This window comes from Periplaneta americana, chromosome 13 (genome assembly GCF_040183065.1).
Source record: "Periplaneta americana isolate PAMFEO1 chromosome 13, P.americana_PAMFEO1_priV1, whole genome shotgun sequence".
NCBI classification, from domain to species: Eukaryota; Metazoa; Arthropoda; class Insecta; order Blattodea; family Blattidae; genus Periplaneta; species Periplaneta americana.
The window spans coordinates 128,576,729-128,595,570 of NC_091129.1; the positions used below are offsets into that span (position 1 = coordinate 128,576,729).

Consider the following 18,842-nt stretch of genomic DNA (forward strand, 5'->3'; position numbering starts at 1 on the left):
TTTATTTTAGAATTCCTGTTTTTACTTCCTTATTGGATCAAGTGTAAGATAATGCATTGTGATGCTAAAAAAAATTGTGTTATTTGCAGAAATACACATTTTCAGAAGGCATAAATCCAGATATAAAAATGTTGTTTTAAGCATGTCATATGTCTTTCAATGTATAGTGAATTCTCCTACACAACTGGATAGAGTTTGTTTGTTCATATACAGTAAAGTCAATCCATCTCATGGGGGAAGAAATTGTCTCGTGAAATTTCGGCCAGTGTATGGGACCAGTGCCCACCCAGCATCGTGATGCGCTTGGGGAGCTGTGATGGGTAGTGAAATCTGGTTATGAAAGCCAGCTATGACGGCAGGGAGGACCATCGTGCTAACCACAAGATACCTCCATTCTGGTTGGATGATCGTCCACCTCTGCTTGGGCATGTGGATGTGAGGCCAGCAGCCGGCTGGTCAGTCATGGTCCTTCATGGACTGTCGTGCCTCGGATTAGGGTCAATCCATACCAAATGGTACAGGAATAAATTAATTGGTAGCTTCCATATGGATTGACCCAATATCTATGCACTCAATTTACCTCAGCATTATGAACACGAAATAGCCTATAATGCATAAAAAATTAATGTGCGTCAATCTGAGTCCAAATGAAATGCAAAAACATATATATATATATTTTTTTGCATTGTAAGTATGTGAGTTAAGATGACAAATGAAATGATAATGTTCATATAATATAGGCCTATCTTTCGAGAAATGAATTACAACTGGTATTATACCTACACTGACTTGTTTGTAATTATGTTGTTGTTGTTTTCTAATGCCAGGCGTTTGACAATAAAGTCATTTGACCTCTTGCACTCCAATATTTTTCAAAGATATTATCATGACCAGCCACTGAAGCACAGATTTTGAGGTGTTCCGAATCCATTTCTTGGTTTGAGTTGCACAATGGACAGTTAGGGGACTGATATATTCCAATTCTATGCAGGTGTTTGGCCAAACAATCATGGCCTGTTACCAATCTAAATGCAGCTACAGACGATTTTCGTGGTAAATCGGGAATTAACTGTGGATTTTGATGCAGAGATATCCATTTTTTCCCTTGGGATTGTGTTATCAAATTTTGTTTGTTGAAGTCTAAGTATGTAGATTTAATAAATCTTTTTACAGAGTAATACGTAGATTTAGTAACAGATCTATAAGTAGCAGTGCTGCCCTTCTTTGCTAAAGCATCTGCATTCTCGTTTCCCAGGATTCCACAATAGGATGGTATCCAATGGAATACAATTCTTTTATTGAGTGATATTAATTGAGAGAGCATTTTAGTTATTTCTGCTGTTTGAGATGAAGGTGTGTGTTTAGAGACTATTGATAGAATAGCTGCTTTGGAGTATGACAATATAACTGCATTTTTAAATTTACTGATGTGGCATAGAAGATTCCTGAGACATTCACTTATTGCAATGATTTCTCCATCAAAACTTGTTGTTCCATACCCAAGAGATCTATAAAGTGAGAAGAGACAGCACGTAACACCTGCACCGGCACCTTGTTCTCTGGAGATCAAGGATCCGTCAGTGTATAAATGAAGCCAGTTTTGTGGAGGGTATCTAATATTAATTGTCTCTAAAGACAATTGTTTTAGTATTTCAGTGTTTACTTCTGATTTCAGTATTTCTTCTGTTAAATTTAGATTATATTCCATATTTAATAGAGTTAAAGGGTTTGGTTTAATTTGTAGGTTTTCTTTTAAATTCGGGATATTGATTTTCTGTTTTAATTCTTGAACAATGGATATGAAACTTTTCTGAGTTTTCAATCTACAGAGAGGACTGTATGAATGCCAATTGTTTCCTGGTAATCTAATAAGTTTTTCATATTGAATCAGTGCTTTTTCTTCTATTGTCATTTTGATGCTGTTAATATTAGTGAGGAATCTCATAGACTCTATTGGAGTTGTTTTGATTCCACCAGTAATGAGTCTGAGAGCTTGGTTTTGAACATATTCTATTTCGTTTATGAAAGGTGAAGTAATTAAAATTTCTCCGCAGTATGTCAGCACTGGCTGTATAAACATTTTGTATGTAGTGTTCAAAGTATTCCTAGAGCATCCCCATTTCTTTCCTGCTAGTCTTTTTAGAAGGGAGAATCTTTTACGAGCTTTTTCAGAAATGTATTTCAAATGGTTGCTCCATGTTAACTTACTATCGAAAATAACTCCAAGATATTTGGATTCATAAGTCCTAGGAAGGTGTTGGCCATTGTATTGGATATTGAATTCTCTTTCTTTTTTACCAAGTGAAAATATTTGGTAGTTACTTTTGCTTAAATTGAGTGTCATCAAATTTGATGTATTCCATTCAAGTAGTTGATTTAGAGCTTTAAGAGCAGAATTTTGAATTTTATCTCTATGTCTGTAAGATCCGGAAGTCCACAAAACTATATCATCTGCAAATAGTGCTGTTTTCATGTTTGATTCCTTTAGTAGGGAGGGTAAGTCATTTATATAAATATTGAATAAAGTTGTGCTGAGGACAGCACCCTGAGGTAGACCTCGATATGTTTGTCTGTAACTAGAAAGTGAGTTATTGAATTTAGTGGCAATGAATCGTTGACTAAGGAATTCTGATATCCATCTGAACATATTGCTGGGATACCTAATTTCTGGAGTTTTAGTAATAATTTATTTCTCCAAACAGAGTCATATTATGCTAACTGAAAGTCAATAAATATTGCCAAGGTATCTTCTTTCTTGTTAAAACTGTCTTTTATTTCTTGGCCGAGGCGTATGACTTGTTCATTGGTAGAGTGTAGTTGTCGAAAGCTGGCTTGTCTTGGTGATAAAAGATTTTGGGATTCTAAATACCAAGTTAATCTGTTGGAGATCATGGACTCCATGGTTTTTGCTATCATGCTTAATAGTGCTATTGGTCGATAACTATTAACATCATGAGCAGGTTTCCCTTTTTTGTGAATTGGTACAATGATTGCTTTTTTCCAAGCTGCAGGAACTGAGGTGTTCCATGATAAATTGAAAATGGATAAAAGTACAGACTTGGCTTTTTCCCCCAGATGTTTCAAAAAGTCGGAATGAATGTTATCGGGGCCAGGAGATTTCTTGGTTTTTAAATTTTGTAAAGCTAGAGTTAATTCTTTGGAAGTAAAATTTTGTAATTATTTAACCCTCTGGCCAGATGGCCTCACAGATTAAGAATGGTCTTTCTTCAAAGACCACCAGCTACTAACTGTAAACCTTCTCATAACAATCAAGGAAACAAAGAGCAAACATAAGCTTCAAAAAGCAAGTAAATTTCTTTCTAATGAAACACGCCTTTTATTCTATAGGTGTATTCTTATGTAATTGGATGTTACTGAAATGTATGTGTATATGAAATACGGTAATTTATAATTAATTAGTCATTATTTTTGCTAATTAATGGGAAAATTTTTGAACACGGACTGCACCTACCAAATATCTTAAAATACTAAAATGAGCAGATTTGTCTGAGTTTGTCGAATGCGCATCATTATATTTACGAAAAGGCACTTTTCAGTGCCAACAATTTATTTTGTGTGCACAAGGTTGGAATTTTGAAGTAAGAGGGAAAGGGTGCAGTCCGTGTTCTGGAGTTTATCCTTCTAATGTACTGCTATAGCCACAGATCTCTCGCAAGTTAGGTATGTTGGTAATTAGTAACAAGTGGAGAGTAGGGTGTATTAGAATATACTTAGGCAAGTATTAAACGATTTTTATATTGAAAGTATTTGTTGCATACTAAAGCCACATGTTTAACACTATATAGACCTATAGCCAGTGAAGTAAAAGAAAATTGTGCCTCCTTTGGTGTAGTTTTTCCTTTGACTTCTGACTTGTCCTATAACTATTGCACATTAGATGAACAGGTAAACAATCTAACCTAACGTATGGGTGAATTTTCAGAGAAGTAATCCCCATAAATCAACTCTTACAAATTACCGTTGCATTGAAGGTTATTATTCAGGACTTGGAGACTCCATCTCCTAGATATGCTTTGTAAATTAGGGTTATATTCTATTCCGTAGGCCTAATTGTCTAGTTTACGTATACAACTCATCATTCAAAATTTCTTTTATAGTTACTTACTACATTTTGTGGGGGGGTCCTTTTCCTGTTTGTTGCATGTGGGTGGACGTTTGAAGTTTCCTATTTGTTTTTCAGGGTGCGATAATGGTGTCGTGACCATACCATATGCAATTTTGGCACTACTATAGAGTGCACTGTCACATTCTTGGACTTAGAAAGTTTCATGAGACAAATACTGCAGTTTCCCCTTATTATCTAATGAATATCACGCCCGCTGCACATCATCTGTTTATCTCCCCTCCCTTTATCTTCTTCACTCGAAAGTCAACAGAAGTATTACTATCATGATCAACACAATACTAAATGAACACTCTCGTAATACACACATATAATTAATGTATTTATTCATGTAGAGCAGATGTAACAGGTTATATCTATTTTTATGATTTTAAAACATTTAAGGCAGGGTATTAGGAATGCATGAAAGAACGGGAGTGGCAGATTTTGTGCAGACTGAAAGCGGAAGTTACTAAAACGTCAGTGATTATTTAGTAGAATTAGTAAACATGGCGAACTATTACGGTTGTACGCACTGTAGAATACTGGAAAAGTGGCCAAAATCGTGAGGATGGAATGTTTAATTGGTTTATAATAGTTCCAGCGAATTTGAAACAAACACATTATTACGTATAGGAAGTGTGAGTTGTATTAATGGCCTAAGTTTAGGCAAAATGAGCGTAAGAAGAATACCACAATCTAGGAATTTGGGGTTTGACAAGGCCAGTTCCGAATTCAAAAAGGCCTAATATCTACCGGCGCCAAATCAAGTGTATGTTAAGATCCTGTGCATTGCCTTGTAGACACAAGAGACAGTTTAGTTTTCAAGTGATTTGCATACTTTGGAAGCTATTGCATGTTCTATGACACATTGTGGACAAGAATTGGACAATTGTAGGCCATGCTCTCTAGTTAGGCCATCTATAAGTGTGAATTATTTTGACGTTAGTGTAAACGCTAATTCCTTGTGTTATTCTTCACTTGCACCGCCTGTTTACAATGAAGTCTTCATCTGATGTTGGGTAAGTATGAGAGGCGTGAATAGGAGCAGTGGTAGGTAACAAACCATTAACATTCGAAGATAGAGGCTACATAGTTAGTAGCGGAGAATTGTTTTTAATTAATTTATTAGAAAACTCATAGTCGATATTGCTAACGTAAGATATCTACTTTCCTTTAAATTAATTTCAGTTCAGTTTTATGTTTTAAGATATAAACGTCTAAATGTTTAAATTGAGGATGCAATACCCCTAAGATAAGAGGTACAGGTTGCACTTGTTCCAAAATAAAACCTTTGAAAGGCGTAATTAAAGTGTTGGTGTCAACTTAACTGAATAAACTTCGCCAGTAAATAATTGAGGCTGCTACTAGTATTTTTTAAAAGACGAGTTATTTTTTCCTGGACCAAAAATATAACGCCAAAGCGACTATAATTAACTTATATCTTCGGCAAAGGTTGCCCAAAATTGTTTTCTGCCACTGCTTCTCTTCAAAGAAAGCGAAGTTTACTGTGGTGTAGAAGAGTAATACGTAGCCTATACTGGCACAGAATCCTAAGTGTTGTACGTTGGATGAAGTTACTGTATATTAAGAGAGATTCGTGTTCATTTCATATGAAGCAATCTCCAGCTATATCTCTAAGTTTTTGTATTCTCTTTAGTTTCAAACACATTAACTTCTACTAGAGGAGGATCATATCTCACTGCATGATGTCTAAAGCCTCTTTAACTTACTTCCAAAGGTAGAGAATAAGAATGGAAAATGCTACAAAGTTATACGAAATTTTTAGTAGGCTGGGGTTTTCTATAGCACGCAACAATGAAGTTTCTTTTACGAAAAAATTGGAAAAAGGTCTAATTTTCAGAGGGAAGGTACTTCGGAATGTGGAGAATTCATATAGGCATAGGACGAAACATTATGCAATACTTAGAAAATTGAAAAAAAAATGATCAATATAGGTAACCTAAAAGTGATTATTTAATAGCCTACGTGAAATAAAGAAATATAACACTTCAAAATGTAAACGGAAAATGCACATTTCACTTCACGTAGTATATGTAAGGCATACCAAAAATCTAAACTAACCCAACCTAAGCTGGTACAGATTCGTATATGCAATGCATACCAAAAGCCTAAACTAACCCAACTTAACCTGGTATAGATTCGTGCTGGTATATGCAATGCATACCAAAAACCTAAACTAACCTAACCTAACCTAACCTGTCACAGATTCTCGCACAGTAGAACTTAGAAAAATGCAAGTTGGAAGTTACAGTGTCACGTGCTATAGAAAAGCCGTAGGCTGATTTTTGTAAACACTTTAGGCTGTTCTGTAGGGGCCACTGAGTAAGATCCATCACAATACTATAATATGCATTATGTTATAGATACAGTCATTGTTAGATTACTATGAACCTAATTACAGGATACAGGATGAATACTAATTAAATGCCGTCTTTGAAGACCAGGGGCTAATAGACTACGACAAAACATGCATAAATAGGATAGAAACCAATAAGCTTACTGTATCGTACAATTTTTGCCAAATGTCAAATGGGACAACTATTATTTCCGTGAGTAATGCTTCTGTATGCTCAGACTCTAACTCCTACATGTCTTTGTCGAACACTTCTAAATTTCTCTTTCATCACTCGAAACACCGTACACACAGATTTGTTAGAATTACAGTTCAACTCCAGACAATGAATGGATCGCACTGCACACTTTGAAAACCAGTTCCCATTTGATATTTTTAGTCTAAGGTAAATATCACTTGCTTACATTACTTCACAATTCGAAAAAGATACATATTTTAACACCGCTCTTGTGGTGGCTGAGTGGTCCAGCTTGTCACGCAGGCGGCCCGGGTTCGAGTCCTGGTCAGTTCTGGGATTTTTCATTGAAAAAATCCATAGTGACACTTGTGGCGGACAAGGTCGCAGTTGGGATTTTTCTCTGGGTTCTCCCGTTTCTCCCCATATCAGGCATCTACATCATTCCGTCACCATTTCTCCATTTCGTGCACAGACGGGACTGGCCTATGGACGAGGGGGGTTGCCTGCTCGAAACCTGGGTACATATCGAACTGTAGCGTAGTCAGCCGGTGTGGGTTTGGGTTTGTGCTTAGCTTGAGGGCTAGCGCAATAGATCATAACAGGCCGCAGTGCTGGGCCACAGTGCTCCCCTCTCGTAAATTCCATTCCATTCCAACATCAGTTTGAACTGTGACACTACATGGAGAACTTACAATATAGTACTTCAAAACAAAGTGGCTATGGCTTACAACAGTAGTATTCAGTCTTTTCTTGTTATACCCCGAAAATATATTTTTTTTTTACCTTCTTACCCCAAACTGCATTGCATTTAGAAAGGCCTAAGAAATAACAAAGGACTATGATTGATGTTGTATGCAAAATAAATTATTATTGTTACTATTATTATGCATAGAATATTTGATACTATAATAGTAATGAATTATGTAAAATGTATTGAAGCAAGGAGAAACAAAAGTTGACATTGTAGAAGAAAATATGCAAACTGCAATAATTATTATTAACAAGTATAATATAATAAATATGTCAGCATTTTTACATACCTAGTCAGTAGGATGTGTGCCCCTTGAGACAACCCCACTGGCTTACAGTACAGTTGAATGCTGTGACATGCACTTGACATTGGGAGAGAGTGGAAATCTTTTGATTGTCGCCATTAGATGATACATGGAACGTTATCCACAGCATCACCACCCTGATGCACTTGTTTTCGAACGACTAGATCGACAGATGGTGGGAGAGGAGAACGGATGATTGTGTTACCTGCTATTGTAGATTGGGGATAACCAACCGTCAATCCACAATTGGAAGAGAGGATGTTGACCATGCTTACTGAGGATTCTACCCTTAGCACTCAACAAATTGTCCGGTGTTCTGGGTCCACCAAGGCATTGTTCTCAACATCCTCTATGATGAATTCTTGCATCTCTACCACTACATTAAAGTTCACCACCTTCTGCTTGTTGAGCATCTTGCTGCACGGCATATTGTCATTGGCAGCTTGTTGAACTTGAAAGGGGCGCGCTTCCATACGGGTGCAGTGGCATTTCCTCTACGGTTAATGCCCAGTTTAGGTGTGTGTGTGTGTATCAATAAAATTAGAGACTAGAAAATATTGAGAATAGGACGCATGTTTATATGACATTTTTTCAATTAATTCACACACACTTAAGCTGGGCTCTAACCATAGAGAAATGCCACTGCCCTTGTACGGAAGCACTTCCCTTGAAAGAGATCTGGACTTCTTGAATGGATGCTTTGGACTGATGAGACAATCTTCACCTGGGAAGGAGTATTTAATACCACAAGAGTCATGTGTGGACCCACCAAAATCTGCATGTAACATGTGAATGAGGAAACGAGAACACCAGTTGCACTGACAGATCAATGCTCGGGCTGGGATTTTCGGGAGTAGACTTATGGGAATGCATCTTCTCCCAGAGCACCTAGATTAACCAATCTATATCCTATATATCTTCACTACGAGCTCCCAGTGTTGTTGGAAGACAACCCTCTTGCTGTTAAGGCTGGTTCACAATAAACTGGGAACGAGAACCAGAATGAAAACGAGAAGCAGAGGAAGTGAATATGAAAATTTTTTATTCACAATAAACCGAGAACATAGACGACTATGCATATCAATATTTATGTCAATAACGTTATGTAAAGTCGATATTACGCATTCTGATGTTATTTGTGTATAATTGACCAATGACATTCTCTCATGAGTAATTACAAGGCAGCCAACATAAACATAGGTTAACCAACTTCGAAATTTCAACTGAAACATTTCATTAGGTACGGTATTATCACAACCTATTTTAAGTCTACCATAATGTAAAATAATTAGAGAAGAAACATTTGTAATAGAACAAAAATGAACACAACAGTAATTATTGAATTGAAGCATGAATATGTAGTGTGTAATACAACCAATACAGTAATAAAATATGATTCACTTACAATCGGTGTTCAAAGATGCAGCTATTGAAAGCCACGTATTCTCCTTCATTTTCTCATCTTTACACGAGGCGTGCTGCTTATCGTAAACGTGAGGATTTTCCTCAACACTCAATATTAGAATCTCATCAAATAAAACTTGCTCCATGATGCACAGCACAGAACAAAATAATGCATAGGTTATGTCACGGTCTTCTTGCTACAAAATATACGACAACAAAATAGCTTTTAGATGACAATAGAATGAATCTAGTGGGCTGTGATCGGAAACGTGAACGCTAAAGTTGAAACATGGCCAACTCTCCGTTCCCGATCCCGGGCTCCAGCAAGCTTTTCGTTAATTGTGAATGCTCACATTTAAATGTACACATTTTAACAATTTTACCGTTTTCGTTTTCGTTCCGATTCTCGTTTCCGGTTTATTGTGAACCAGCCTTTAAATGAAACATACAGTATCAGCGTGATGGGCCACCACCACATTCAGTGCTGTGACTCAAGAACTGACCCATCAATTTCAGTAGTATAGATGGTGAGGTTAGAGAGGACCAATGCCCGACCACCGAAGTCGCCAATCTCAACCCATTGAATTATTTCTTTGGGACTGCTTTAAGGAAATTATTTATAGAATACAATTGGAAAGTGCTAAGGTACTCGTTGATAGACAGCATGCAGTCGACACCACCATCAGTAACTATCACAAGCTGCTCTGGATGATGCAAAGTGTTGCACTTTGAGTTAGGATAGAAGATGGTTATTTTGAACATCTCCTAGAACAGACCCGTGCATGATAGCATTCTACGGGCAAAGAGCAGCAAGAGCGCCTACGTCGCAAGTTGGTGAACTGCCTCGTGTGATGTCAGCTGCCATGAAACCAGTGGATTTACAGCATAAGTGTACAGAGGAAACATGTCTGAGCCAAGTTCAAGTGGTAAGCGGAGATCTATCACGCCAACTTTTAAGTGTGATTGGGAAGAAAATTTAATGTTCATTATTGAATTTGAAGGAAGTTCATAATGTTTAATGTACACGAAGACTTTAAATCAATTTTAAAGAATCTGAATCTTAAGAGATAGGCTATTAGGGTCTACTCCATGTATCACAGCCAACAATATTATGACTATGTAAGTGAAAAGCAAATGAAATTAATAAACGAACTCAAAGAAGTAGTGCTATCAAATGAGGTTTAAATTGGCTTGGTACAGGGGAAGAGGGACTTTTGGCGGCAACGATCTTGAGTAAAATTACCCCATGAAAGAAGTGAAATTAAGAATATTATTATTATCATTATCAATAATATCATTACTCCCAACCTATCTATTACATTTTAAATATATTTTGCTTTTCTAGAGAGAGACCGAGGAACAGATATATAGTAACCAGCTTATCGAACCATTTAGAAAAGCCTCTAAAAATATTAATGATGAAGATATCATTAACGAACACTTAATGTCTGCACAAGAATTTTGCCATAACTTAATGAAAATGTATCAGTCTGTTGTGATGCCACACAGCACTGTAAGACTTAGAAATATGTTTCGCTAAAGAAATCTAGAACTGATTTATTATTATTTATTATTTTTGTTGAGAATTTTGTATTAAAAACGCGTTACTGGTTTTATCACGTTTTTAAATTTATATATCTTCTCACCATTTGTGAGCTGCCACAAGGGACAAAGAGTACTTAACCATAGAAATTTTACAAGTTCATGAAAAACCATTAATTTTGTTTTAACAATGAAATTCTTACAAGTACATAGCTGCAAATAATTTTTTTTGAGATTAGTGGAAATATACCTATTTTTAGAAAGGTGTTACAAAAAAGTAAAGAATGCTACTGAACTTAGTTTGATTTCGAATATAGGTGATTCTTCAGGATATCAATTGATCCTTTCAATGCAGCTAAGGTTACAATCAGAATAATAGATGTAAGTATTCCAAGCCTCTATGAAGAGAGTAGCGGTACCTCTTGCTCCAACCAGAAGTCCGATTACTTCATGCTCTTTTAGCTGGTATTTTTTGAGGTAATAGGGAATGGTAGGATTGTAGATATTCTTTTTTTCATTATCCATTTCTGCTGGCTGTTCCTCATCTGTTTCGAAATGCACAGTGGGATCAATTATATATCTAGATCTTGTAGATTCCTTGAAAGCTATTATATCTATGTGCCGTGTACTGCCAGTGACGGAGAGACCATGTACTTCTTCAAAGGTGTTGTAATCGGCATCTTTAAGGGCAGTGGCTATAATTGATCGTACTTGGTGGTGTCTAGCATTTTGCAGAGCTTCGCCGTGCGGACAGGATCCCAGGACGTGATAGTGATAATATTGTAGTTTATGTATTATATTACTCCTTAAACTTCAAAACACTCCGTGTCATAAAATTCTACAATACACGCCACTGATGCGGCGAGCTTGGATCCGAGAGAGGAACTGTGGAATCGCCTTGTCAGCGGGACAAGAGCATGCTCATACGGGCAAAGCATGCACGGATCTGGCCTAGAATGACTCATTGTAATTACGAATGTACTGTACTGTGTTACAAAATGATATCAAAGGTAATCGAAATTACTGGTGTCACTTTTGTGCAAAGAAGGATCTGTTCAATCTGCTATTTTCGCACTGCTACTCATTGGCACCACTTCAAAATCCCAAGGAATGTAGCAGTTGGCATGGAATTAAAAACATTAATGTAGTAGTTATTTTTCTTGTATTTCTTGCGATGTAGGTATCTACTGAAGCCAAGAATTCCCTCCTGTTTCAGGGTTGAGTTCATATCACACACATCTGATTGTCGGCGTTTCCTTAACATTTAATTTCAATTAGAACATGTGAATCAGTGTAATTATTACGCATTTGACTTATGAGTATAATCATCCCCATCTCCATAACTAGTCATAATACAGTAAAATGACAGTATTCCTATATCGAATTTCTTCACTTACAATATCCTATATCATGCTATGATCTTCGAAGATGGCAGTTAGTATCCATCCAGTATGTGTAGCTGTCACACAGGCTGAATGGTAGAGAAACTTCACTGTCATGTGACCATTGTGGATCTTAAAATGCTATGATGGTATATTTAGTGAGGGACTAAAATAGTATACTGTTTTAATGATATGTTTCTTTCTGCATTCTGTGTTGTGTGTGATATTATTTTCAGCAGCAATACTAACTTGAGAATTAAAGGAAGGCGCACTATATATATATATATATATATATATATATATATATTTAGTTCTGCTAGTATTAGTATCTTTCTGCGCCATAACTGCGTGGTGTAAGGCATTATGCCTTGTACTAATGGTAGGGTGTGGTTACCATGAGAAGAAATTCTGTAGGAAGACATGGAATCTAAAATAAGAAGACATTACTGAAAAAAGGAGGACTTTTTAAAAATTGATATGAACAAAATTAAAGATAAAAACAATGGCTCACCTTAGTTTCCTCACTAGTTGCTGGATCAGTATTACATCTGCACCCTACTTATCGGTGGAGCCCACTTTGTGCACAAGAGCATGAAGAGACAAACTTCTATCTTGTACCAAATAACTGTGGAACTGTTCACAGAACATGTCGTTGAAATTATATTTCACCATGATGATACCTCTGGACTGTCTCCGTTAGCATGCGATTTCGTTATTTTGTGCATTGAGCAGATATTAGGGAAAGTACTCCCTCAGCACTTCCATTGTGACTTGGAATAGAGAAATAGAATTGACATGTTTTTAAGATTCTGAGAAAGTTTCAGTGCTCGCAGAACTATTGGAATTGAATTTGCACCATTGTTTATCTAAACTTAAATCTTTGTCCAAATTAACTTGATTGGCATATCTTTGTACATTGAAAAATAAAATCGATAAAATAGCTTAGAATCATGATGTAAAAATTCAATGCATGTTAATATATCATCATATTTTATGTTTTTTATGTGCTCCAGCTTCAACCATTGAAAGCAGTTAAATTTTTTCACAGGTTTTCACCATTTTTTTTAGATATCCTATACATAATATCGCACAATATTCAATATTCATATTAATTCTAGTTGAAATGCGAAATGCCGATCATTTCAAATTTTTTTAAATGCCTGCCAGACAGGATAAAAAGATTAAAAAAGAGGAAATGTCCTCCTTTTGCCAGACGGAAGTTAACCCTAGGTAGGCCTATGGAATGAGTGCTGGTTTAAGTTTAAGTCCTCATGGGGAAAGATTTTCTCATGAAATTTCTGTTGGTGTGCTATATGGAACCAATGCCCACTCAGCATCATGATGAATTTTGGGAGCTAGTAGGTAGCGAAATTTGGTTTTTGTAAGTCAACTATTAACTGCTGGGGTGGGGGGGGGTCATCATGCTGACCACACATTACTTCCGCACTGGTTGAATGATTGTTCACCTCTGTGAAGGCTTGTAGATGTGAGGCCAACAGTCGCTCTTGGCTTTTCATGGACTGTCATGTCATTAAAAAGAAAAAAAGTAGATATTAGCATCATACAACTTCTCTTAAACCCAAGTGTAAGCCCAGATCACATAATAGATTGCTCAGCCTTATAGGATTTGACGGCAGCTTTTTATCAGTTTCACTATGCTGCCATCTAGTTACTGCATAAGAAGTAACGTTATAACTCTCATTTGAATTGCATGAAGCAACTGTATTTTCATCTAGCAGTTGTTTCCAATTGACGGTGGCGATTCTGGTGGTTGTTCTCTTCCACATGTTACTGTTTTTAACTTAGGGTTGGGCAATCTGTTATATAATGTGATCAGGGATGTAAGGTATGATAGGAATCAGAATATACTAGTGAAGTACTAGCATAGCCAAAGGGATGAATGAGGTGCAAGGGCATTAGTCTCGACTTTACCAACTTTATTTAGTTGCAAATGATAGCAGTAATTGTGTTGTATTTTATTATATATTCATAAATTTCTAATCTAATAGTGTCATTAAAAGGTAAAGGTATCCCCGTCATACGCCATGAAGGCACTTGGGGGGGCATGGAGGTAGAGCCCCATGCTTTCCATGACCTCGGCACTAGAATGAGGTGGTATGGTCGGCACCACGCTCCGACTGCCTTTTACCCCCGGGAAAGACCCAGTACTCAATTTTATAGGAGGCTGAGTGAACCTCGGGGCCATTCTGGAATTTTGGGAACGAGAAAAATCCCGTCACCACTTGGGATCGAACCCCGGACCTTCCACAATGCACTGAATTTACTTTGATATATGTTTACTCTTCTTACTCATTAAATATGACCCGCACTTTAGGAGTCAGTTCTGTAGGTCATTTTGAGCCAAAAATATCACATGAACATAGGCCTAGGTCTGATCAATATTTAAGGGACTACAGTTGTTTGAATCCTAAGAAAGTAGAAGCTGTTGTGTGCAGGATTAAAGAGAATCAATTAAAAATACACAGAAAGATAATTTAAAAAGTGGTATTTAACAAAAAATAAGCATATCCTCAGTTTGAAAGAAAATTTGCATATCTTCGTCCTTCCACTTCAAAGCACTTGGCCGCACAAGTGTGGATCACGCTTGTAGCATTTTGTAGTTCGGCACAGCATTAGCAACATGGACAAGTAATTATTTATACTTTCGTAAGTGGGCATGAGAAAAGTAAGGGGAGACACCATTACGTTGATAACACACAGTCTGATCTCTAAAGGGGCCTCTTTTAATGTAACATTGCGAAATGAGGAGTTAATATCACCAGATCTGACCTATCCTATCCCTCTCCCTGTATCATGCAGGCGGCACGGGTTCGAGTTCTAGTCAGGCCTGGGATTTTTCATGAAAAATCCATAGTGAGACTTGTGGTGGACAAGGTCGCAGTTGGGGTTTCCTCGGGGCTCTCCCATTTCTCCCCATATTTGGGATCTACGTCATTCCGTCACCATTTCTCCATTTCGTCGGCATTCACTAGGGGCGAAGGGGTTGCCTGCTTGAAACCTGCTTTCTTGATCTCGGCACTAGAATGAGGTGGTATGGTCGGCATCACGTTTCTACCGCCTTTTACTCCAGAGAAAAGTCCGGTATTCAATTTGGTAAGAAGCTGAGGGCAGCCTCTTTGCCATTCTGGAAGTTTTAACATGAAAAGATCTCATCACTATCTGAGATTGAACCCAGATGAAGTACCCAAACCATACAATAATAATTCAAGTTGTTCTCTGCTGTTTCAACACACTTTGTAGGCCCATCTGGCATCCGATCTACAAGATTTGTTCCTGTTGATGGTTATCTTAGAGACGTGTTTCCAGGGCTGGGCAGTATTTGAAATACATTTGTGTTTTGTAATTTGTAAGGATTTTCGAAAGTATTTTGTATTTAAATACATGAAATTTATGTATTTTGTATTTCAAATACTCAAAATACTTTCTTCTTCTTCTTGTCCTTCAAGTTTTGGATTTGGATTTGAAGAATGAACTTTTGTCTTATTTGTCTACCCATTTCAGATGTGCTAGCCATACACTTAGTTTTCTTGCCACAACTGATTACCTTAATGCCATAAAGAAATCTCAACAGCATCAAGAATCCATCTCCCAACACTTGCTAAATGTTCAGCATTATGGAATGCGTCTAGGAGACTTAAATCCTCAGAAATTATATCAGACGTCTTGAAATATTCATTAAAGTTTCTTTACCCAATTCGATGGAATTCTCTTTATGACTCAGTCTCTCAAAAATTGCAATTCAAACATGATATAAACAGTATATGTGAAAAACTGGGATTGCCAACCTTCAAAGATGTTGAGTTTCAGTACCTTGAATATTGTGCAGTTCTGAAACCCATTGCCGTAGCCCTTGATTTAATGCAAAATGAGAAGACGTGCTATTATGGCCAACTTTTGTCCACATTAATTTCCCTCAGAAATAGATTACATATTCTGTTACCTAGTAATCTACGCCATCTATTCCAAGTAACTCCAATCCTAATAAGTTCACTTTCATCAAGATTTAAAGTGATGTTTGATCTGATCCCAGAAGCTAATTGAGCTATTTTGGCAGCTTGCTTCCACCCATCATTTAAGATGAGATGGCTACCTGACACTGCCTCACCAAATGATAAGAAGAGGATACAGAATATGTGTGTGAAATCAGCTGAGCAGTTCTCTGCTACACCTTTGGTCAGTTCAGACGATGAAGACGATGCAAACAATTTTTATGTTTTCAGCTCAAGTACAACAGACTTTGAAAAGCAAAAAGAAAAGAACTTGTCTACTGTGGAGTATGAGCTCATACAATTCTTCAATGGGAAAGGGACAACCCTGTGCACTCTAGAGAATTACCCAACAGTGAAACAAGCTTTTAGAAAGTATAATACAAGTTTGTGTTCCTCTGCGCCTGTAGAAAGACTGTTCTGTTTTGCAGGATTTATTCATTTATCAGCAAGGGGATCCTTACCGGTATCTGATGAACATTTTAAGAAACTGTTTTTTTTTTTTTTTAAGGGAGCAGTAATTATTCAGATTTAGCATAATTTCGTTGCTGACTGGGAAAAGGAAGAAGTTCAGTTACAGTGTTTATATGAAACTTCGAGATAAAAATACTTTTAATGTTAATATAATATTTTAGATTTTCAGTAATATTTTTACTTCTTTATATATTGCATCGAGTATTTGAACTACAAATGTATTTTGAGTATTTGAAATACAAATGTATTTTGGTTAATTTTTTTAAAGTATTTTGTATTTGTAATTCAAATACTATTCTTTGAAGTATTTTGTATTTGTATTTGAAATACTTGGATGTCAGTATTTTGCCCAGCCCTGAATGTTTCCATCACACAATGCCATGTTAAGATTAACAACTACATGAGTTATCTTTGTAGTTTAACTACAAGAATTTGTAGGCCTATCCGAACTATAAGATTTTGTTCTTGTCGATGATTATCTTAGTGCAGTGGTTTCCAAAGTGGGAGTCGCGACCCCCATGAAGAGTCGTGTAAATAGCTGAGGGGGTCGCGAGATGATTTACAAAATAAAACTGACGCCGTCTGATTAACGTACATTTATGTTTTATTTAGAAATATAAACGTAAGTGACGTTGAACATAACAATAAAAAATGGTTCAGTATTTACAAAGTAAAAATTGTTAATGCAATAAAATAAATGTGCCTGCTTCACGGAAAGTAGCTTCTCAGATCTGGACTTTTTATTCGATACATACCCACTGATATTTTCAATTTCAGAGATTTCTCGTTTTCTTCTGTTTTGTAATCGTAGATTAAAAACTTATTTTGCATAAGTACGACTTTGCAAATGCTATAACAAAATTTAAGAGTTTCTTTTGCAAGCTCGAGGTATTCTAGTATTATTTTGATCCTAAACTGGCTTACGCTGTACGAAAAAAAAAAATAGTTTCAACATTCCATTATTATGTCAAGCATTTCAATGAGTCTTTCTTCAGTATCTTTTGGAATTTCAGGCAGTTGAACGAAGTGTCTAAAAACGAACCGAATATTGGTCTGTGACTGTTGTAGTTGTTTTGAGTTTCTTCTGGAAAATGCTCAAAAAGCTGTTCTTTAAAATAATTGTTTAGTTGCATGTGCAAGAAGAAACTCATTATTTGTCTATCATATCGTACGTAGCTAACTTTTCCATAAATTCGTTAATAGACTGAAATAATAGCATTCAAATCTCTTTTTATCAAGTGGTGATCAGAAATCAAGTTTCCTTATAAATCTGTCAATTTTATCTCTGACGCTTGTGTTAATTTCTTGGTCTTGCAAACTACTATTCAGTGTTAAAGTGTTCGAAAAATATATCAGCAAGGAAGACCAGTCTAAAAAGCGAAAAAGAATTGAAAAGTCCACTGCAAGAATGATTGATGTCACTTTCTTGTCGAAAATGAACCAAGACTGTCAATGTATAGCTTAAGACATATAGAATGTACATACAGAGTTATATGGCATTAACACTGATAGCAATTGTCCAGTAATAATCGGAAAATCACAGTTAAGCTTTGAGCGCTAAGCATTTCAAACTTTCAATTGCTTCTCCTGCAAAATGTATTCCAAATGACATCCATCATTCTTGCAGTGGACTCTTCAATTGGAAAATAGGTTTGCATATTTCGATTTCTTCTTTTGCATGTACTTGTATGTTTGAAATTGGGTGGTAGCCACTAATTTAGTAAAATTATTATCGTATAGTTTCCGATTTTACAGGATTGGATTTTTCGAATAGGGTTAAGTACTGGTACGGTAGTGGGGGGGGGGGGGTCGCAAATAAATGTCTCACCCAAAAGTGGTCGCGCCTTCAAAAAGTTTGGGAACCACTATCTTAGACGTGCTTCCATCGCACAATACCATGTTAGAAGATTAACGACTACATGAGTTGATTTTTTCTAGTTTAACTAGGTTCTGTACCTACTCTAGATTTAATCTAAGCCTACCAAAGATTTAATGTACAGGCATAGATAACCTTTTAAATCTTTATTATGTGAAATATCGCCACGCTATTTCAGTTATATGTGAAGATTTGATTGAGAGTAGTGACAGAACTTTTGAGCAAAAGAAAATCTCGTGTATGGAGCTCAAACGTCGAAGATTCGGAAATTGCTCTTAGCTCACCGAAAAAAAAAAAAAAAAGTAATGAAGGAAAAAAGAGGAATAATAATCTAAATGTGCTCGAGATCACGTTCTTGACAGAGATTTTTGGAGCTGATCATAACGTTTATGTGAGCTCCTGGGCAGAAGGTCGCTCGACTTAC

The 18,842-nt window shown here is 36.5% G+C and overlaps 1 protein-coding gene across 2 annotated transcripts in view; it reads left to right on the forward strand.

Moving 5' to 3' along the window:
- The first annotated feature begins 4,603 nt into the window (after positions 1–4,603).
- LOC138712426 (uncharacterized) overlaps positions 4,604–18,842 on the forward strand; it is a 61,303-nt gene continuing 47,064 nt past the window's right edge. For both annotated transcript variants that reach the window (XM_069844230.1, XM_069844231.1), the window contains exon 1: positions 4,604–5,145. The gene's annotated coding sequence lies outside the window, so the exon portion shown is untranslated. The remainder of the gene's footprint in view (positions 5,146–18,842) is intronic.